This window comes from Pleurodeles waltl, chromosome 1_1, assembly GCF_031143425.1.
Source record: "Pleurodeles waltl isolate 20211129_DDA chromosome 1_1, aPleWal1.hap1.20221129, whole genome shotgun sequence".
NCBI classification, from domain to species: Eukaryota; Metazoa; Chordata; class Amphibia; order Caudata; family Salamandridae; genus Pleurodeles; species Pleurodeles waltl.
In genome coordinates, this window is record NC_090436.1 from 841870437 (window position 1) to 841893439 (window position 23003).

General features: G+C 43.3%; 1 protein-coding gene across 2 annotated transcripts in view; it reads left to right on the forward strand.

Annotated features, from left to right (window-relative positions):
- Nucleotides 1-23003, forward strand: part of LOC138288004 (annexin A1-like) — a 196537-nt gene that overhangs the window by 159863 nt on the left and 13671 nt on the right. The window lies entirely within an intron of this gene.

Here is a 23003-nt window from a genome sequence, read left to right on the forward strand (position 1 = left end):
AACGATAGAAGTTATTCCATAAGTCACTAAGGGGTGCCTGCCATTAATGAGCAGTCTGTTCCATCAGATTACAGTGTGACACGTCTGGCCCTAGTGAAGGCCAGATGAAAATAATAAGCACCGGCTAAGCAAGTATGTCTGACTAGTACTTTCACGTATTAGCCAGACGTTTCGGCTTTTTCTATTGCTTGCTTAAAAGTCACTGGAGACGTCACAAAAATGTTAGGCCCATATTTATACTTTTTTAGGGCCGCATTTGCGTCATTTTTTGACGCAAAAGCGGCGCAAACCCAAAATATAATTGCATTTTGTAAGTTTGGGCTGCTTTTGCGTCACAAAATGAGGCAAATGCCAGGCTAAAAAAGAATGACTATGGGCCTTATTGTGCAACACTTTAAATTAAAATGGAAAAGAAAGAAGCATGACAAAGAACCCTAGTCAGGATGGTGCTTCAATTTTTCCGCATTAATGAAAAGAGATGCCGGGATTGGCATTTTGTTTTTTGGAAGAATGAATAGACACCGTGGAAGCCCGCCGCAGAATACGTTTTGAGTATTTTAATATACTATTAGATTTCATAGCAAGGTCTTCAAACCTGTGCCTTTGCTTAGGAGCAATCATCTCGGACTCGAACTCTTCTGTAATTAAATTAACACGCCGGAGCCTGGGGCTTTGATTCCTGGGCTTAAGGGCGTAGCTTTCAGAATGCAGCTGGTGCAACGGCACCAGGGCCCTGAGCGGACGCTCGGGCAACAACCTGTTCTTTATCGTATGCAATTATTTTACAAAGATGTCAAATCAGATTTTCTTTTTTTTGTGCTTTTTTTTTTTGTGGTACCTTAAGCGACAGGCGGCCAAGACAGGGGCAGCAGCCAAAAGTAAGAGGCCTAGGTGGGCTGCGCCTGTAATGCGGAGAGCTGAACTGTTTTTTTTCTTAAAGTAGATGGTTGTAACAGAATAAATTAAATCGTAAAGCAGCTCCACTTAAAACTCTGCTGCACGTGTACGTGAGGAGGGTGCTGGTTGGCAGTGGACACTTCCTCTGCAGGCCTTTGGCTCCTATAACAAATGGTCCTACTTGCACGTGATATACCTGGGACCTTATCCAGAGAGTAGCTTGGCAGTCATCATCATTTGCAGAGGCGAGCTGCGATGCGTTAAACACTGCTATTATTGTGGAGAGGGAGACTTTGAGTGGCTCAGGTAGGTCGGTGGTGTTGTTCCGATGGGAAAAGAGCTGTTGTTTTCAGCTGCCTTCCATATAACCCCTGACTCCTGCATCTCGGGATTGCCTGAGTCGCGGCAAGGTATGTGTTAGTAGTTTTTCTTTGTGCATTAGGGCCTGATTATGAGTTAGGCAGATGGGAAAACCCATCCATCAGACTCCCAAAGGGGAGATTGCCGCCATTTTGGCTACTTCCCTGCCGGGCCCATTACAACTTTCACGCTGTGCTGATGGGCCGAAACCAAGGTTCCCACCCGTCAGCCCAGCTGCAAAGCGGCAGCAGCATTGTCGTGGGCTCATAATCCATCCTGCTGCAATGCTGCCGCTGCAGGGTGCACCAGCACCCTCGCAATGCCAACAGTCTGCACAGCAGACAGTGAGCATTACAAGGGTGCTAGGTAGGGGGGCCCCTGCACTGCCCATGTCAAATGCTTGGGTAATGCAGGGGCCCCATTGTGGCCCGCTGCACCTGTTCTGTGCCAGCCTTTTCACGGCAGCCATGAAAATGCTGGGGGAGAAACTGGTAGTAATCAGCAGGGCGGTGCTGCATGTATCGCCACTTTGGCTGATCCTGACCTGCACCCACCGTCAACCTATTAGGATCACCGATCCTGGCGAAAATGGTGGAACCCTGGTGGTCTAACTGCCAGGGTCATAATGTGGCAGTCGGACAACCATTGCAGCAGCGGTCCTGACCGCCACCGTGAGTCTGGCGGTCGGGTGATCGCCAGGCTTGTAATAAGGCCCTTAGTGTTAAGAACTCATGAACCTGGATTGCAGTGCAGCTGCTTCATTGAATATATATATATATATATATATATATATATATATATATATGTAAACATATTGGCAGATACCTTATGCATTTCTCCTCAATTACCATGTCAGTCAATAGCATAGTGAAAACTGTGCTTTTCGCGTTTTCACTTCACATCTCACAAAAAGGAAAACTCACTGCTCATTTTAGAACCTGTCACTTAGTACAAGAAAGACGGTTGTGGTAATGTGAACCGCATAAACTAGTCATACTTAGTTATTTACATAGCATTGGTGCTCTGGGTCAACTGTCATACCATTCTCGAATGTGAACACTATGTTGTTATAATAATAATGCAATAAGTTTTATTTGTATAGCTCTTACTACTCCTGATGAGGTAATTGAGAGAGGCACGGTATGAAGTGTCATGCACGCATATTGGTGTACCAAATTCAGTGGCAGAAGTAAAGTTCTGGTTATCATGATATAAAAATCAGATAATTTAGTCCATCCACACCTTCTGAATTTCTTAAAATAGTTCTTTATTTAATTCTCAAAACAAAGCCAAAACATTTTGTTCAATGAATCAGTAACGTCTTCATGACTTTATTGGTATATAGGTTAGTCAAAGTCCCTGACATCAAATTTGTTTGACCTTGTTTATCTTTACACATCTGTCTGTGATATGCTGTTCCACAAATGCCGTCAAACTGTGTGTGATGACATTAGCTGTGAGTGTTTGTTAGAAATGGGGTCTTTGGTTGGCAGTTAGGTTACCCCCTGTCCGAGCAAGGACCCTCACTCTACTGTAGTCAGGGTAAAGAAGAATCACCCTCCACTAACCCCCACTCACCCCCTTGGTAGCTTGGCACGAGCAGGCAGGCTTAACTTCAGCGTTCTATGTGTAAAGTATTTGTACCAACACACACAGTAACTCAGTGAAAACACTACAAAATGACACAACACAGATTTAGAAAAATAGGAAATATTTATTTAAACAAAACAAGACAAAAGCGACAAACATCCAACTTACACAAGTCAAGATATTACATTTAAAAGTAAAAGAGTCTTAAATCCTTTGGTAAACAGGTAAAACACTGGTAGCATTGAAAAGTACCTGGGTAGTGTCGAAATAACATGCACAGACGAGTGTGTGTCGAAAAAGGTAAGCAGTGGGTCGATTTCTCATCCGCAAGAGAGATCGTGAGTCGTTTCCCCTTCTCCGGTCGGGTCGGTGTGCGTTGGTTTTCCTCTCCGCAGGAGAGCGATGCGTTGATCTGGGCAGCACTCGGGTCTGGGCAGGCGTTGCGTCATTTTTCCGTGCCCAGTAATTTTGGCGTCGAAAATTCTGCCTCACGGCATTAGCAAAACCGTGTTGTGTGGGTTGCGATGTTACCAGCCTCCGTTAGCTATGCAGCACGTCGTTTCAGCCGCGGAGCCGGTGGAGCATTGTTTCTTCAGCTGCATCTCGGAGGTTGCAACGGAAATTTCCCCGCACAGCGGTCGGTGCATGGATTTTCGATCTTGGTCTGTTAGCTTCACCTGTCAAGGCCCCAGGAACTGGATAGGGAACCACTTGGCAGAGCAGGAGTCTCAGCAGAGAGTCCAGGTGCTGGCAGGGGAAGTCTTTGATGGCCCTGAGACTTTAACAACAGGAGGCAAGCTTAGGACAAGCCCTTGGAGATTTCTTCACAAGCAGGAATGCACAACAAAGTCCAGTCTTTGTCCCCTTTCAGCAGGCAGAAGCAGCAACTGAAGGATAGCTCCACAAAGCACAGTCACAGGCAGGTTAACACTTCTCCTCAGCTCTTTAGCTCTTCTCCAGGCAGAGGTTCCTCTTGATGTCCAGAAGTGATCTGAAGTCTGTGGTTTTGGGTGCCCTTCTTATACCCATTTTGCCCTTTGAAGTATGCTTACTTCAAAGAAAAGTCTATGTTGTTTGAGAAATCCTACATTGCCCAGGACAGGCCCCAGACGCACACCAGGAGGGTTGGAGACTGCATTGCTTGAGGGCAAGCACAGCCCTTTCAGGTGTGAGTGATCACTCCTCCCCTCTCTCCTAGCACAGATGGCTCATCAGGATGTGCAGGCTACACACCAGCTCCCTTTGTGTCACTGTCTAGAGAGGTACAAACAGCCCAACTGTCAAACTGACCCAGACAGGGAATCCACAAACAGGTAGACTCACAGAATGGTTTAAGCAAGAAAATGCTCACTTTCTAAAAGTGGCATTTTCAAACACACAATCTTAAAATCAACTTCACTAAAAGATGTATTTTTAAGTTGTGAACTCATAGACCCCAAACTCCACATGTCTATGCGCTCCCAAAGGGAATCTACACTTTAGTCATATTTAAAGGTAGCCCCCATGTTAACCTATGAGAGGGATAGGCCTTGCAACAGTGAAAACCAAATTTAGCAGTATTTCACTGTTAGGACATAAAAAACACATTAGTGTATGTCCTACCTTAAACATACATTGCACCCTGCCCAGGGGGCTAACTAGGGCCTACCTTAGGGGTGTCTTACATGTAATAAAAGGGAAGGTTTAGGACTGGCAAGTGGGTACACTTGGCAAATCGAATTTGCAGTTAGAAACTTCACACACAGACACTGCAGTGGCAGGTCTGAGCCATGTTTACAGAGCTACTATTGTGGGTGGCACAACCAGTGCTGCTGGCCCACTAGTAGCATTGGATGTACAGGCCCTGGGCACCTCTAGTCACTGTACTAGGGACTTACCAGTACATCAAATATGCAAATCATGGATGAACCAATTACATACACATTTTGTATGGGAGCACTTGCACTTTAGCATTGATTAGCAGTGGTAAAGTGCCCACAGTAACTAAAACAGCAAAAACAGAGTCCATCACACATGAAGAACCTGGGAAACAGAGGCAGAAAGTTAGGGGAGGTCACGCCAAGGATGCCAAGTCTAACAGTATTTCTCTATTTAGCCAGGCAAATCGTTGTCATCAGCATCTTTCAATTATTTTCTGCACTACGTGTTGTTCAATAGATGTGCCTAACGTCAACAGAGATATAATGTGACGGCATTAGTGAAACAATATGTAGCAGACATTCGAGTCTTGGTTGCGGCTTGCTTTTTCGAACCTTCCAGGGGATATGTTCTTGCTTCTGTGACTTGTCCTTATTTCCTCATCCCTTTGCTTTGGCTCGGCCATGTCCTCTTCACTGTGTTCAATCACTTTTTAAAAAGCACCTGTTCTGAAAGCCTGTCTGGTCAAAAGCCATTTTCAGAACATTAAGAAAAGGTAAAATTGGCTTTATGCCTATAAGAGTGGTTTCGTAAAATGCCATGCTTGCAAAGCATGTATGATTGCTAAGAATACCAAGGAAAAATTTGATAAGGTCACAATTAATGAATGAACCACTTGGAACTCAAATGTTACTTGAAATATGTGAGAAGCATTACAGGTCCACTACACAAAATAATTATGGGACACACAAGAGCTGTCATCAACAGGAATTAATCATATGCTGTAGCCAAACAGTATTTGAAACATCATAGCAAAGACTGGATGATTCCAAGTAGTTTAAACTCACTCCCTAGTCATGCACAGTATTGTCATCAATGATGTCAGTTCTATTTTCATCAGTGATGTTATCAATAATGTCAGAGAACATTGCAATATTTGAAGTCATAAGCATTGCATGTTGAGGACATGTGTACTTCAACTAAATATAACTGGAGAATTTCAGTGTAATTCTAGTTTAAAATGTTATGTTTAAAATGACATTTCCACCTAAATGTAACGTCAGTTTAAACTTTGTTATTTACAGTAAATTTCTGAGTTTTTTTTAATGCAAAGTAAGAAATTTTTGCCATACCTAGCTAACATATTTCCATACAGAACAATCATAATCCCTCCCCCCTGCCATGCATGACCAGGCCCTGCGTCCAATCACAGGTGGGCAGTTAACCTCCTGCAGACAGCCAAACCCCTCACCATACACACTCACACCCTTTTTGAAATGTTCTCTGATCTCACAGGATGCTCTCCTGAGTCAATGTAGCCCCAGTGCTCCCATGGAACTCCTGTGAGAGAAGGGTGACCTCTCTGACTCCTGTGAGAGTCTAGTGGCATCACAGCAATCACATAAAAAATGAATTTGGCCCTCAGGCTCTGGTCCACAGGGTCAGAATACCCCTACCATGCCCCCTTAATTTTTCTTTTTAATTTTCAGGACACAGGGGCACAAGGACAGCATCCTGAAAGGGCAGGTGCAACATTTCTCCTCATGTTGCAGCTAGCCAATTAGATTGTGAGCTCCAGCAGGACTCGTGGGGTCTTCTTACTTCTATGAGAGCAAGATGGCTGACAGGAAAACATACATATTCAAGAACTAAGCCTAACTCCCTCAAGTTGCGGCAAGATAGACTTATTTGCTGCCCTCCACTGCATGGCAATGCTCATATTGAATTGGAATGCCTAAAATTGACTATCATTAGAAGCAAGAACAATGTCAAGCATCATATTATTGGAGCTGCCTCCACATTTTGTATTCTGGTTGATCTTGCAGGCTCAGTGTAGCACAACCGAGGCAGCAGAATCACAAATATTGCGTTAATGTTGATCTGACAGACTGTCATGAACATTCACCCTTTATTTTGGTTTTTGAACAAAATATTTAATTGCTAATATCAGAACACAGAAATCTTGGAAAAAATGTAATGATTCAGAAATATTGTGAAGCAGAAATATTGTTATCAGGAATATCATTTTTTCAAGATAGAAATATCATTAACAAGAAATTTGTTCTTGTTAATATTGTTTTCAATAATATAGTTGTAAAGAATATCTTTTTTAATTACGTTATTGTGTTTTAGTTCATATATTAATTTTAGGTGCTATTGATGTTTGTAAAATAGTTATTTGTTTTTTAAATATAGTTTGTAATTTTAGGTTATTTAGAATTTTTAATGTAATTGCTAATAGTAATTTATAGTGTTGTAGTGGGTTGTTGGATTTGTAGGGGGATAGCATGGGAAACTAATTAAGTAATAATGAATTAATACTTTTTGAGTAACTATGTGATTGGTATTAATGATGCATATTATGTAATACTGATTTACTTAATTCTATTTTAGCCATGGGGTGCTATGTTTGCTGAGGTATAGGGTGGGAAGTTAATTAGGAAACAATTAACTAGCAATTCATTTTCAATTTATTATTAATTATTTAAGTGATTATTAATTATTATTATTATTATGTAAAATATGTAATAATCATTTATTTTAATTACATTTAAGGAGCAGGTGGCTGGCTTTGTAGGGGTATAGGCTGGGAAGTTAATTTGGTGATACATAATTAGCAATTCATTTGTAAGTTATTATTAATTATTTAATTCGTTATTAGTTATGTAGTTATGTAAATTCAATGTATAATAATTGTCATTCTATATTCAAATATTTCATTTATTAATAATTAATAATAATGTATTAATATATATATATATATATATATATATATATATATATATATATATATATATGATAGTTTTAGATGTGGGCTTGTAGGGTTGATAGGTAGGAAGTTAATTAAGCAAGTATTAATTTACAAATAATTAATAATTAATTAATATTTGTTATTTATTGTTTATCAATTATGTAAATTGTGTTATACTTATTTATTTAAGTTTTGGGTTGCTAGGCATGTAGGGATATAAAAAGGCACGTTAATTAAGAAATAATTAAATAACCATTATTTTTAAAGTAAAAATGTAATTATTACATTGTTTAGTGATTTTGTAAATTATTTAATTGTTTTTATTTTTTCTCAGATATGTGTGTGTGTATATATATATATATATATATATATATATATTACGTAAAGCAACACTTTTTATTTTTTTCTCTAAATTAATGTGGGTATGCAAATATTTAATGTGTTTGAAGTGAAGTAGTTTAGATCGAAGGAATAATAAATCTTTCTCCTGCGTAGTTCAATGTTTTTCCTACTGTTGCTTAGACTGAAGTGAGAATAGCAAATTTTACACCTCTGATGTCCAACGCTTTCTCCACTGTTGCATAAACTGGAGTACGAATAGTGTTTATATTATTCCCAGACTTAAATAAATTTACTAATATTGTTTATTAATATTTGTTTATAATTTTAATTTGATAGTATTTTCATATATTTGTGTCTCTAAACTTTTATGATATCTCGTAAATGTTTTTTATTGTTTTTATTTTAAATTTTATTTGTTTAGTAATTTATTAACTGTTTTGAAATTTCATTGCTAATATTACATATAAAAATAAAAAATGCTTTTTGGGCAGTAAATTTAAGTAATTAAAAACAACACAATCTAATTTATATATATATACATGTATGCTTTTTAACAAGTTTCTTTTAAGTTTTGAGAAATTAAAGACATATTTTGGCATTAAGGTATACATTGAATGTCTACTTACATTGGCAGATATTTCAAGGGTTCAGTGTTTCATACATGTAGACAGCTTTACTCTCAAGCATATGGAAGTTGCCATCCAAGGCATCCTCTTCCCCTTCATTGGCACACAAAAAGAACCACCCCACAGTACAACATGTTGACCTCTTGTCCGAATATCCTGGAGGCAATTGGCACCCTGCCGCTGAGAAAGAAGGCATCTGCACTCCCCGGAAACTCACAGACTCTTAGACATTCTCACCAGTAGTCCTCTGGTGTCTTGTTGTCTCTTCATACATTTAGTTAAGGGGTGCAGGTAGTGTCAAACTTTGTAACTCTATTACTAACAATTACTGTGTGTTTTTCCACTGGATTAATCAACCACAGTTTTTCCCATCACATGTTAAGAGAAGGTACCTGCAGCTGTTTCCCCTGCTGGGCCACACTTAGGTGTGTGGCCAGTAGAAATTGATAGAATAGCTTACCCTTAGGGTTGTCGTGGCAAATAGAGGATTTGAAAGACATGTGGCAGAGAGCCTCTCAGGTTTCCTCAGTGATGTCTATAGCCAAGTCCCTTTCCCACTATGCCACATAGGTATGTTCCCCGGTGGGAGCAAAATCTAAAATATATCAGCAGAGCCAGGGTATCCCCTTACATCGAATATTATTGTGTATATGGTTTCTATTCATGTTTCATCCCTCTGTGATGCTCTACGAGCGATATCCGTCCCCACCCATTGCAGTACCTGTGTAACACTATAGGTGTCTCATCAGGTCAATGCATATTTCTCAGTGAGTTCCTCCCTTGTCTCCAGGTCCCCATCATTGTAGAAGTCCTTTAAAGCAGGTGACTGGCCCGGTCCCAAAAAGAGGGACCAGGGTCTGATTTGTCTGGAGGGAAGTTGGGGTTTTTCACCAGGGGGGGGTCAAGCAGAATGGGATCGCTGGGAATTCATACCTTTATCAAACAATTCACCAGTGAGTCAGCAATTTGGCCATTAGTGGTAGGGGAGGTGGGAAGCCTGCCCTGGCTGATTTTGGAAGCTGCAGAATTTCTTCCAGGGGGACGGCAAGAAAGCTTGTTCCACCTGTCACCAAGATTTGCCCTCTGGATCATGGTACCAGTCAAGGGAAGGATATATCTGGGCCACCAGAGCATATGTTGCAATGTCTGGGAAACCCAGGCCCCCTCAGCCATGGGGCGGGGTAAGGAAGACTTTGCCACCCTCTGGGATTTGCCATCCCACAAAAAATGAAGCATTTGACTATGGATCAGAGACAGTGTTGGTTTAGGGATTAGAAGAGGGAGAGTTTTTAAGAGGTATATGAGTTGAGGCATGAAAATCATTTTGAGGCTACTTAGTCGATTCAGGCAAGATATTTCCAGCTTGCCCTAGTGGTAGAGGTCCTTGAATAAGGTTGTGAGCAATGGAGGGATTTTGTAGTAGTAAAGGGCACTCTTTCGAATCAGGAAATTAATCCCCAGGTATGCAATAGAAGACTATGCCCATGCAAAACCTCCTTGTTGGATTGGATTGTGAAGGGTACTCAGAGGGTGACCACTTGTGTCCCTGGGACTTGGAGCAATTGATTTTAAAGCCCGACACTCAGGAAAAGCGGTTCAACTTCTCCAGTAATGCCAGAATAGGTGTGGCAGGCTGAATTATGAGCAAAAAAGTGACAGTTTGTGCTCCCTTCCCGCCACCACCATACCGTGGATTGCAGGATTGTTCTGAATATTAGCTACCAATTGTTCCAGGGCCAAGGCAAAGACGAAAATGGACAGGGGGCAGCTCTGTCTTTTACCCCTCATTAAAGGAATGTTGGCTTGGCAAATGGCTTTTTGTAGTTGGCATGTATAAAGGCATTGATTTTTGGGCCCAGATGTGCCTAGTCTAAGACCTTTGACAAGTATGCCCAGTCTACTTTATCAAATGCCTTCTCAACATTCACGGAGAGAAGGATGATTGTTTGGCAGTGACTGTCAATGAGTGCCCCTTTGTGAGGACTCCTATTGATGTTAGTTTGATCCGATCCTGTTGCGGGCACTAGGCCCTGCTACATAAGTGTGGTAGCATTTTTGTTGGGATAAGAGGGGGATGTTGGGTGGCAGGAATTGTGTGGATTCCTTCTGAATCTGGAAGAATACATCACATAAATGCAAGGAAATGTGCAATTTTAGGACATTTTATAGGTTTGGAGGGCATTGTTGGTAAGAAATCCTTGGGGGACCCACAAGTGGCACACCAATCTTTACTCCCATGGGTGTCTAGTTTTCAGAAATGCCTTGGGGTGGTAGGTTTTCCTGGGTGGCCACCGAACCCAGACCCAAAAACTTCACCTACCCCTTTTGTCAGTGTTGCCACATTGTGTCTTGGACCCCTCCCTTTTGTGGGCTCTAGGCCCATCCATACAGGTGAGGTATCATTTTTATCAGGAGACGTGTGGGAGCTCTGGGTGGTGGGAAATTTGTGGTTACACACAGATTCAATTACTTTCAGTCACAGAAATATGGAGAAAGGTCTGTTTTCAGCCTATGTTTGAGGATTACGAGGGCTTTTGGGTATGAAAACCTTCTGGGATCCACGCAAGCCACCCTAGAGTCCCCCTGGTGTCTAGCTTGCAAACAGATCTACAGATTTTGCCTAGAGACAATGTACGCCCTGGCAAAGAAGCATATACTACTTAAGTACTCACACATACTAGTTGGATTCGGCACAAGGGTTAGTGAAAAGTTCAAAATGTAAATTTTATTAACAAAAGCTTTCATGAAAATATGAAAGCATAGAAATCACTGTTAATTAGATAATTATATAATACTGAACCACTGACTCAAAGTTCGTGAACTGTAAAGGCACGACAAGACACCAACCGCTTTACAGGCCATTCACACATACTTCATGTGTTGTACGCACAAAACCATTCACACCGCCTGCCACTGGTCCAGCACATTACAGTACTCACATCAACAAGCAGTTCCATCCAAGGGCCCATCACTTTCATAGTCCCACAGGAGTGATACATCAATTTCAATGCCTGGCAGCTGACGGAGTTTGTGGACTTGCGTTTTGGCTGTCAATGTATGCACAGTGACCAGCAGCAAGTCACTACACACATACACTGCCAGCCAAAAGCCACCTCACACACACCATCAGCTGGGTGCCAACCATACACATCACATGCCGGATGGCAGTTCGGACACACCAATCACACCCCCTGTAAACTGGAGAAATGTGAGGACTGGCATTTCGGTGGTGGTTTGTGTGTAGTGCCTTGCTACTAGTCACTACACACGAACTGGCAGGCAAACGATAGCCCACACATAGCGCCAGCCACACATACTGCCAGCAAAAAGCCACACAGATATCCTGATGAAGCTCCACATCACTTCTATTTCTAAAACTCTGCCACAATGAACAGATTACACACACAGAAAGCACAGACATGAAAATATAAAACATTCAGATAAAAACAGCATTTATTTTCAAATAGAAAGAACCAACCTTTTGGAAGAGATGGAATACTAACTGACTGCATATACAACAGTTGTAACTAAGCACATCAAACTACTGCAAACAAGGTATCTAAACAGAAAATATATAGCAATACAGACCACAGTCAGTTTCCTTTTACTGTCATGGTTGCTCCTAATAATTGAGTTGTGTATGGTACACTTTAAAAAATGTGGGTACTCACAAAGGGCAGGATTAGAAGAACACTTGTGACACCACATACAACTCTCCTTTTGTACTCCTCTTTGAACACAAACTCTACATCTTCGACAAGGATAGTCTTTTTTAGATGTTGGAGGAATGTATTCAGAAAAGTGACCATCTTTCAATCTAGCCACATTCTCCACCACTCCAACTCTAGGAACACTTGCCTGCTTAAATGCAGCAAGACTGCCTACCACAGACTGCTGAAACTGTACAAAACTCATCTTGGAACATGGAGAACAATCTTTGAGAACAATGTAAGCATTGAAGGATGCCAAATAGAACAATGGACTGCCAACTTTTAATATGACATGTATGACTTTCGAGCAGCATTGAAAGGCTCCAACCTTTGATTTACTCTATCTCCACCTCCCATGTGCTTGTTATAGTCTAAAATGCACACAGGTTGGTGCACTTCTGCTGTCTGACCCCAAACAGTCACAGGTGAAGTGCTTTCATCAATGCATGTCTTCTTTTTGAAAATTTCAAAGCAAAAAGTTAATTACTATGCCATGCATTGCTCTGTCCCCTTTGAAGTTTTTTTTACCCACAGACTCTTTTGGGTAAACTTTATGGATTGTGCCACATACCATAGTGTTCGCCTTAAATAATTCCTTAAAACAATTGTACACCTGTGTCGAAATTGTCCACATATAAATGATGACCTTTATTAAAAGACCCCTGGCAAGTTCCCACACATTATGTTTACTGAATCCAAAAGTGAAAGGGTAACTGTGGGGGGGGGGGTTCAACTGAAATATCCCTAGCAGTCTATGCCCTGAAATTATACGCATATCCAGTGGTACTTTCACAGAGCATATACAGCTTAACACCATATCATACTCTCTTGCTGGGAATTTATTGTTTGAAAATCAAACAGTCCTGGAACAAGAACAGAGAGGCATCCACAGATATCTCTTTCCATGGAACATAGATCACTGTGAAACTATCTACTAAAAGGCCAATGGCAGTATCAGGTTGGTCTTGTGGCAAAGCTGTAGCATTACCTACAAAATGCAGCATCCACTGAAGAAGCAAATGCAAATCTGAACTCATTATTGCTGCAAATATAGCAGTAGCCATCATAGGACTAGAAGATCAATTTAAAGACAGTGATGGCTTCTTTAATGCATCCATCATGGAGATAATAATATCATCTAAAAGCACATCATCAATAACAAGAGAAAAATGATAGACAAAAAGTTCTCTGTGTTGATTCTGCACCCTGAAACACCACTAAAGGCAGGAAAAACAGGCTACACCAGTGTTAGGACTAATCCAGGGGTCAACACTTTCAATGGGATGCCTTCCAGCCTCTGGCTGCAGTCAAGCTTGATCTTGCTACATTACTGGCCACTACTGGCATATCACTTGCCTCCTCTAAAAGAGACAGTTCATCAGCACTGGATTCTTCATCAGATGATTCCTCTCAAACAGAAAATCCACTGGCAGAATCTTCAACTTCCGATTCTCAGATGGAGAGTCAGTTTCAGAGACAGATTCAGAGGCAGATTAAAAAAGCAAATCTACAACCTGCTTGGCGGTCACTTCACAGGCTGCCATAATGATTACTTATGAAATTAACACAACAAACAAGACAACAATAAACAACACTGTGTCAAATTAGAACTCAACAAACTCAGATGTATCAAACAGTATTGAACAGTAAATATAACTTTTGAAATATAATGATCTAGAAAAAACTATCAATTCAATCCACACAATGATTTTGGTACTCTAAAAAGATACCTCTCACTTGCCTCAGAAACCTACACTGAGGATCATCTGCACCTACTCTGAACAGACGAAGCAAGCACCAAAGATATCCCACTAGAAAGGACGAACAAAAAAACATGTACAAGTTAACAAAATACAGATCCAAATGTGAATTTGAAAATAAATCATAAGCTACATATGCTACAATTATTAGAACCATTAAAAAGAAAAAAAATTAAGCAGGGCAATCATACGCATTTGAAGTAAACATTAAAATAACATTCCTTACCAAACACATGCAACTCCTGAAACTGCAGGTCTACAAGTGATGAATCTGCAAACTGGGGTCACCACAAAGGAAATCAAAAGCTTTGCACTACAATAAAAGGAGAAATAAAACACCAAGACCTCAAATGCAAATGACAACAAGAAATACAACAGTTAACATTATAAAACATTATAATTTCTGCCCCTAGGGGCAGATCGGCATCACAAACATCTGATTTGCCCCCAAGGGGGGCACAAAGCAAAGGCAAGAAATCAGTACCCAGAGGAGAGTGACCCTTACCAAAGCCACCAGCTGAACACAAGTCAAATACGACTTCACACACACAACACTATCCGAATGCCTGTCATACACATTGCCAGCCAGAAGCCAGTCCACACATGCCATAAGTCAAATACCAGCCACATGCCAGTTCACACACACCACCAGCCAAATACCAGTACATGCACACAGCCAGCCAAATGCCAGTTCACACACTCACACAGAAACGTATTCCCTGGTGTCTAGTGGTTTCCTAATTTCCCACCCCCACCCATGGGCATGCAGGCCTAAGAAAAGTCTGAAACTTCCTTAGGGAGGGCACTCCCTCAGCATAGATATACAATAAAATCTCTGGTGTCTAGTGGTTGTCCCCCCGTAGGGGACAGATCAGCCTAAAAATTGTCTTATCTGCCCTAGAAGATAGGTGCGGAAAGCAGCCAAATCAAGTCTCCAAAATTGGGGAGCAATGCTTGCCCAAGGGTCCATTCCCCAACATGCATAAACATATAAAATAAAATTCCTGAGCCCAGATTTATACTCTGTTTGCACTAAATTAGCATCATTTGTTTTTTACAGTAATTCAGCACAAACTTAACTCCATATTTATATTTTGATGCTAGACTAGTCTAACGTCCAGTTAAGTTAAAGTCATTTTTTGGATGCGTGACCCCACTTTGCGTCAAGGAGATGCAGGGTGGGCATTCCCATCCCAAAAATTACTCTAAGGCCCTAGCGCCTTATTTATCCTCCCGTGCAAAAATGGTGCACGGGAGGGAGGCGGGCCTAAATAATGGCACTAAGCCTGCTTAACGCCATTAGTTAACGCCTGGGTCAGGGCAGGCGTTAGGGGACCTGTGGACCTATTTCCGTGGTCCTACACCATGGAAAGAGCCCACAGGTACCCTCCCAAAGCCCAGGAACATCCCCACCCCCACCAGAGGGACACCGGAAGATGGGGGACCCCATCCCAGGTAAGTAGAGGTAAGTATCTTAATTTTATATTTCAAAGTGCCATTGGGGGGCCTGAAATGGGCCCCCCTCCATGGCACCGGGTGCAATGGCCATGCCCAGGGGACCCTTGTGCTGGCCATTGGGGTGGTGGGCATGACTCCTGTCTTTTCTAAGACAGGAGTCATGTGGTATGGATGGTTTTGTGTCAAGAAATGAGGCTAGGCTGGCTAGAGTCATTTATTTTTTACTCTAAGCAGCTTAACGTCATTTTTTGGTGCATAGCACCCTTCTCCAATACCGCCACCCCAACCCCCACCTGGCTAACTTAATTTTCCATGATGTTAGCTCATCCTTTGGCCGGATTGCACCAAAACAATAAAATCCCTGATGCCTAGTGGTTTTCCGCCCCCCTTGGAGGCAGATTTGCCTACAAAATGGCCGATCTACCCCCAGGGGGTCAGAAAACAGCCAAAATATCTACCAAGTAGTGGGGAGGTTGAAGGGTGACATATACTTTGAGTTTGTTTATAAAGGAATTAGATTATAACCATGCTTAAACCCTGAACTCTTTTTATGAATTGACTGGAAGTGGAAATAGAGTGTGCAACATCAGGAGACAGTGTGATTCTCCTGCTCAAAATGTGGCTTTCTTCAGCCTAGCAGAAGTCAGTGGAATGTGGACCTTTTAAAGTTTGAATAGTTTTTCTTAGGTTGCCAGGCTTGATTGTTCCTCCACACCCTTCCTCCTCCATGGGGTTTGTCCGGTCAGCAGAAGACAGTATGAAATAAATACATTTCAAAACGTGGTGCATAGTGGCTGCTTTTGTCTCCAGTTTCCATTCTTGCCCTTTTAGCATTGTTTTACTCATTCAACAGCATCTCTATCTGGCGCATGTCACTGCATGGATTACTAGACTTTACCTAATTTCCCCCTTTTTGGTGTATGAGCACATGGTAGCCACCTACTTCGATGGCTAAACTGGCTAGTCCTTTTTAGGTTGAAGCCTACCAGAATGCTTTGCTGTCTAATTACAAAGGCATATTGGGGACATGCTGAAAGTTGACATAGGAATGCATTCCACCCATTGCTTGTCATTGGCTTTGTGTTTTGGTACTCAATTTTGCTTGCTTTCTATTTCGTGGCTTTATTTGTTTTAGTTCCTTTTCAGGAACTTTGTTTTCTTTCGTGAAGCACTCTGTCACCTCCATGCTCCCATGTTCAGTATGGTTCTCAGCACTGTGTGCCTCTGTAAGCCCCACACTTTACCTTAATGTTGATCTATATAGCAGCGACACAGGGCTGTGAAATAGGACTGTAATTCATAATAAAAATGGCAGCATTTGATGCAGATTAGGTTCAACCTGTATTGGGAAAAACGGAAACATAAGGGAGCACACTACTGTCTTGAGCAATTAACATTCTTTTGAGGCCCATTGATGCTTTGTCCGAATCCTTCCCCAGGCTGGATTCATGTCTTGTAGACAGAGCACCCCCTTTACTGTTAGTTTACTTCACCTCAAAGCCTGCAATGTAAGATATGATCTTATCAAGCCCACAAAAGAGATGTTGCCTAGTACTGAGCTTGCTTCAGAACCTTGCCATCTGCATCATGTGAAGTCATAATTTGAAAATGCACTCATCATACAGAATTTGTTAGTCAAAGCCTTCTCAGTAGCCAGACCTGGGAGCAATTAGCAGGACAATTAGCACACCCATTCGTTCCCCTTGCTCTTTAACGTCAGAAATCATCATACAGTGCCAGAAACAAGATTTTACATAACACTACCCATGCTATTTAAAAAAAAAAACACACACATATATCTTACAGCCCTGCACTGTCTAAAGTCAGACAGTCTTGGTTCTTTTACCAGCACTTAACATGCTAACATTTTAAGCCCATGCTATAAATGTTAAAACTGAAACCCGAAGTCCCAGAATGCAATGTGCTGCAGCCTAAAATCCAGAACTGGCTCAAGGTAACACACTTGACATGAAGCCACTTTATAGCTTAAAGATCAAGCTAGTTTAGCTGACGATGCCTGACAACATTAAGCACAGCACTTTGGACTGTTGGCATGGGCAGCTTGAAGGGTGACATATACTTTGAGTTTGTTTATAAAGGAATGAGATTATAAACATGCTTGTAAAGAAATGGCTCCCTGTTGCAGTTACCCCCCACTTTTTGCCTGATACTGATGCTGACTTGACTGAGAAGAGTGCTGGGACCCTGCTAACCAGGCCCCAGCACCAGTGTTCCTTCACCTAAAATGTACCATTGTATCCACAATTGGCACACCCTGGCATTCAGATAAGTCCCTTGTAACTGGTACTTCTAGTACCAAGGGCCCTGATGCCAAGGAAGGTCTCTAAGGGCTGCAGCATGTCTTATGCCACCCTAGAGACCCCTCACTCAGCACAGACACACTGCTTACAAGCCTGTGTGTGCTAGTGAGAACAAAATGAGTAAGTCGACATGGCACTCCCCTCAGGGTGCCATGCCAGCCTCTCACTGCCTATGCAGTATAGGTAAGACACCCCTCTAGCAGGCCTAACAGCCCTAAGGCAGGGTGCACTATACCATAGGTGAGGGTACCAGTGCATGAGCATGGTACCCCTACAGTGTCTAAACAAAACCTTAGACATTGTAAGTGCAGGGTAGCCATAAGAGTATATGGTCTGGGAGTCTGTCAAACACGAACTCCACAGCACCATAATGGCTACACTGAAAACTGGGAAGTTTGGTATCAAACTTCTCAGCACAATAAATGCACACTGATGCCAGTGTACATTTTATTGTAAAATACACCCCAGAGGGCACCTTAGAGGTGCCCCCTGAAAGTTAACCGACTACCTGTGTAGGCTGACTAGTTTTAGCAGCCTGCCACAAACCGAGACATGTTGCTGGCCCCATGGGGAGAGTGCCTTTGTCACTCTGAGGCCAGTAACAAAGCCTGCACTGGGTGGAGATGCTAACACCTCCCCCAGGCAGGAATTGTCACACCTGGCGGTGAGCCTCAAAGGCTCACCTCCTTTGTGCCAACCCAGCAGGACACTCCAGCTAGTGGAGTTGCCCGCCCCCTCCGGCCAGGCCCCACTTTTGGCGGCAAGGCCGGAGAAAATAATGAGAAAAACAAGGAGGAGTCACTGGCCAGTCAGGACAGCCCCTAAGGTGTCCTGAGCTGAGGTGACTCTGACTTTTAGAAATCCTCCATCTTGCAGATGGAGGATTCTCCCAATAGGGTTAGGATTGTGACCCCCTCCCCTTGGGAGGAGGCACAAAGAGGGTGTACCCACCCTCAGGGCTAGTAGCCATTGGCTACTAACCCCCCAGACCTAAACACGCCCTTAAATTTAGTATTTAAGGGCTACCCTGAACCCTAGAAAATCAGATTCCTGCAACTACAAGAAGAAGGACTGCCCAGCTGAAAACCCCTGCAGCGGAAGACCAGAAGACGACAACTGCCTTGGCTCCAGAAACTCACCGGCCTGTCTCCTGCCTTCCAAAGATCCTGCTCCAGCGACGCCTTCCAAAGGGACCAGCGACCTCGACATCCTCTGAGGACTGCCCCTGCTTCGAAAAGACAAGAAACTCCCGAGGACAGCGGACCTGCTCCAAGAAAAGCTGCAACTTTGTTTCCAGCAGCTTTAAAGAACCCTGCAAGCTCCCCGCAAGAAGCGTGAGACTTGCAACACTGCACCCGGCGACCCCGACTCGGCTGGTGGCGATCCAACACCTCAGGAGGGACCCCAGGACTACTCTGATACTGTGAGTACCAAAACCTGTCCCCCCTGAGCCCCCACAGCGCCGCCTGCAGAGGGAATCCCGAGGCTTCCCCTGACCGCGACTCTTTGAACCTAAAGTCCCGACGCCTGGGAGAGACCCTGCACCCGCAGCCCCCAGGACCTGAAGGACCGGACTTTCACTGGAGAAGTGACCCCCAGGAGTCCCTCTCCCTTGCCCAAGTGGAGGTTTCCCCGAGGAATCCCCCCCTTGCCTGCCTGCAGCGCTGAAGAGATCCCGAGATCTCTCATAGACTAACATTGCGAACCCGACGCTTGTTTCTACACTGCACCCGGCCGCCCCCGCGCCGCTGAGGGTGAAATTTCTGTGTGGACTTGTGTCCCCCCCGGTGCCCTACAAAACCCCCCTGGTCTGCCCTCCGAAGACGCGGGTACTTACCTGCAAGCAGACCGGAACCGGGGCACCCCCTTCTCTCCATTCTAGCCTATGCGTTTTGGGCACCACTTTGAACTCTGCACCTGACCGGCCCTGAGCTGCTGGTGTGGTGACTTTGGGGTTGCTCTGAACCCCAAACGGTGGGCTACCTTGGACCAAGAACTAAGCCCTGTAAGTGTCTTACTTACCTGGTTAACCTAACAAATACTTACCTCCCCTAGGAACTGTGAAAATTGCACTGTGTCCACTTTTAAAACAGCTATTTGTGAATAACTTGAAAAGTATACATGCAATTTTGATGATTTGAAGTTCCTAAAGTACTTACCTGCAATACCTTTCGAATTAGATATTACATGTAAAATTTGAACCTGTGGTTCTTAAAATAAACTAAGAAAAGATATTTTTCTATACAAAAACCTATTGGCTGGATTTGTCTCTGAGTGTGTGTACCTCATTTATTGTCTATGTGTATGTACAACAAATGCTTAACACTACTCCTTGGATAAGCCTACTGCTCGACCACACTACCACAAAATAGAGCATTAGTATTATCTATTTTTACCACTATTTTACCTCTAAGGGGAACCCTTGGACTCTGTGCATGCTATTCCTTACTTTGAAATAGCACATACAGAGCCAACTTCCTACATTGGTGGATCAGCGGTGGGGTACAAGACTTTGCATTTGCTGGACTACTCAGCCAATACCTGATCACACGACAAATTCCAAAATTGTCATTAGAAATTCATTTTTGCAATTTGAAATTTTTCTAAATTCTTAAAAGTCCTGCTAGGGCCTTGTGTGTTAAGTCCCTGTTTAGCATTGTCTTTTAGAGTTTAAAAAGTTTGTTAAAAGTTTGAATTAGATTCTAGAAACAGTTTTAGATTCTTAAAAAAGTATTCCAACTCTTAGCAGAATAATGTCTGATACAGAGATGCAGGTGGTGGAACTCGACACCACACCTTACCTCCATCTTAAGATGAGGGAGCTAAGGTCTCTCTGTAATATAAAGAAAATAACCATTGGCTCCAGACCTACCAAAATTCAGCTCCAGGAGCTGTTGGCAGAGTTTGAAAAAGCTAACCCCTCTGAGGATGACTTCACAGAGGAAGAAATTAGTGACTTGGAGGGCAATTCCCCCCTTCCAGTCCTAAATAGGGAGACCAGGGCCTCTCAAGCCCTGTCTCCAAAAATGATAGTCAGAAATGTTGCTTCCCTCACAGGAGGGTCCAGCATTTCTGAAATCACTGAGGATGCTCTCAGTGAAGATGACCCCCTGTTAGCCAGGATGGTCAAAAGATTGGCTTTGGAAAAGCAGCTCCTAGCCATAGAAAGGGAAAGAAAAGAGATGGGCCTAGGTCCCATCAATGGTGGCAGCAACTTAAATAGGGTCAGAGATTCTCCTGACATCCTAAAAATCCCCAAAGGGATTGTAACAAAATATGAAGATGGTGATGACATCACCAAATGGTTCACAGCTTTTGAGAGGGCTTGTGTAACCAGAAAAGTGAACAGATCTCACTGGGGTGCTCTCCTTTGGGAAATGTTCACTGGAAAGTGTAGGGATAGACTCCTCACACTCTCTGGAAAAGATGCAGAATCTTATGACCTCATGAAGGGTACCCTGATTGAGGGCTTTGGATTCTCCACTGAGGAGTATAGAATTAGATTCAGGGGGGCTCAAAAATCCTCGAGCCAGACCTGGGTTGATTTTGTAGACTACTCAGTAAAAACACTAGATGGTTGGTTAACTGGAAATGAAGTGTGTGACTATGTTGGGCTTTATAATTTGTTTATGAAAGAACACATTTTAAGTAACTGCTTCAATGAAAAGTTGCATCAGTATCTGGTAGACCTAGGTCCAATTTCTCCCCAAGAATTGGGAAAGAAGGCAGACCACTGGGTCAAGACTAGGGTAACCAAAACTTCCACTGGGGGTGACCAAAAGAAAGGGGTTACAAAAACTCCCCAGGAGAAAGTGGGTGACACTAGAAACAAAGAAAAAGAGTCCTCTGTAGGCCCCCAAAAACCAGAACAGGTGGGTGGGCCCCAAGACACAACCCAAAACAAAGGTGGGTACCAGGGTAAGAACTGGGATGCCACTAAGGCCTGGTGCCACAACTGTAAACAGTCTGGGCACCACACCAAGGACACTTCTTGTCCCAAAAACAAACCCCAGAATAAAATTCCTGGGGTAACCAGTGTAGCCATGGGGGATGACTCCTCAGATGAGGAGGTCTTCCTAGCCTTCAACTGGAAACAGGGCCCAACAGGTGAGTTGGAGATTCCAGAGGGAAGTAGACACTTCCACCACCTACTGGTGAATGGAATCCCAACCACTGCCCTGAGAGACACTTGTGCCAGTCACACTATTGTGCATGACAGGCTGGTGCTCTCAAACCAGTACATCCCAGGTGAGACTGCCAGGGTAAGAGTTAGCCTAGACAGGGTCACTAAGAGGCCTGTGGCTTTAGTGCCCATAGAAGTGGGTGGCACTCTTAGCTGGAGAAGGGTAGTAGTCAGTACAGACCTCCCCCTTGATTGTCTCCTTGGAAATGACTACCCAGAGGTTAGTCAGAGCTCAAGAGAGGAACTGGTCCAGTGCCAGTCCTCTCCCAAGGATTCTGGAAGTCCTGCCTCTGCAGTAAATGCAAGCAGGCCCCAGAAGAAGAAGAAAAGAAAACAGAGTAGGAAGGGTGGACAACCTTTAGCCAAGGTTACAGCAAGCCAAGGAGATTCTGCTCCAGTAGGGGAGAACTCCAAAAATGGCCCTGATAAAGTCCAACCTGACCCACAAGAAGTCCTGGCTAGTCAGGCAACTGTTAAACCTGAGTGGGTGGCTCCTCAGCTAACAGAAGAAAGAGTGGAAGAAGGGTGTTTACTACAAGATGTGGTAACCCCCCACTCCAATACAGCAGACAGGCAACCTGAACCCAAAGAAGCCTGTAACTTAGCCCCTTCCCTTTTAGGTGAAGAGCTAAAGGTGTGGTTCTGGGCACTGACAGCTGTCAGTGGCCTCTGCTGGGTGTTAGCCTTTATGGCTGCACTATCCTTAGCATGGTGGTCTGACCCCATGCCAAATAGCAAGTTAGGCCCCCTGACCCTATTGGTCATGGTGGGGTTACTCCAGCTCAGGGTAACCTCTCTGGGTAAGCTAGGGGTAACCCTGGCCAAGATAAGGTTAGCAGAGGTGGATACCTCTAAGACCAAGATAGAAAGAATGGGTGGAGACATTGAAGAGGCAGACAAGAGGCAATTCAGACTAGGTCCTATCACTGTGGAAGTAGGTCAGTTCCCCAAAGGGAATGACCTGAACAGAAGGATGTAAGGCAGAGTAGGCCCTGCAACTAACCAGCCTATTTCTCCTACTCTTCCTCGCCTGACAGACTAGGAAGACTCTCCCAGCTTGGGCTGAGTCTCCTGGCCTGTGGGCTGGGGGGGGCTTGTGTAAAGAAATGGCTCCCTGTTGCAGTTACCCCCCACTTTTTGCCTGATA